The sequence below is a fragment of the Capsicum annuum genome, chromosome 6 (genome assembly GCF_002878395.1).
Source record: "Capsicum annuum cultivar UCD-10X-F1 chromosome 6, UCD10Xv1.1, whole genome shotgun sequence".
Taxonomy (NCBI): Eukaryota; Viridiplantae; Streptophyta; class Magnoliopsida; order Solanales; family Solanaceae; genus Capsicum; species Capsicum annuum.
Genome location: NC_061116.1, coordinates 44,198,961 through 44,199,567, shown reverse-complemented (window position 1 = coordinate 44,199,567; position 607 = coordinate 44,198,961).

Genomic DNA, 607 nt, shown 5'->3' with positions numbered 1-607 from the left:
CCACGCACAAATAAAAATAGATCCATTGTATTTATAATAGATCTATTTTACAACACAAGTTATCCGCACTCCACTACAATTGGTATCTGAGCCTATGCTGTATAAAAAACTTTACAAAGGTCCTAAATTATTTTTACAAAAGGAAAAAACTTAGTAATGACATTTTGTCAAAAATTCAAAAATTAAATAGTAACTAAATAAATAATTTACGTAAATGAATTAAGAAAGATATCTAATCTTCCATATGTCATTTTCTAGCATTAACTTGTCTTCTTTATGTCACTTCCTAGCATTAACTTGTCTTCTTTTTATTATTGTTCCGTCTTCTTTTTATTGCTCTGTATCTCCATTATTGCTTCATATCTTGCATCTTCCAGCTGTCGCTTTTATCTTCTTCTATTCCAGTTGAACTTCTAGGACAATATTATCTTCTCCATTACAGTTTGAAAATTGATGGTCTAGATATTTATGTCCAATTAACTTGCAATATCTGGTTAATAATTCTTCCGAAATAAATTTTTCTTTAATGGCTCCGGCGATAGTTTTTTTCTCTGGATTGAGTAACGTCAAGATCCATTGCCTAACGTCTTCCATATCTACTTCTCAT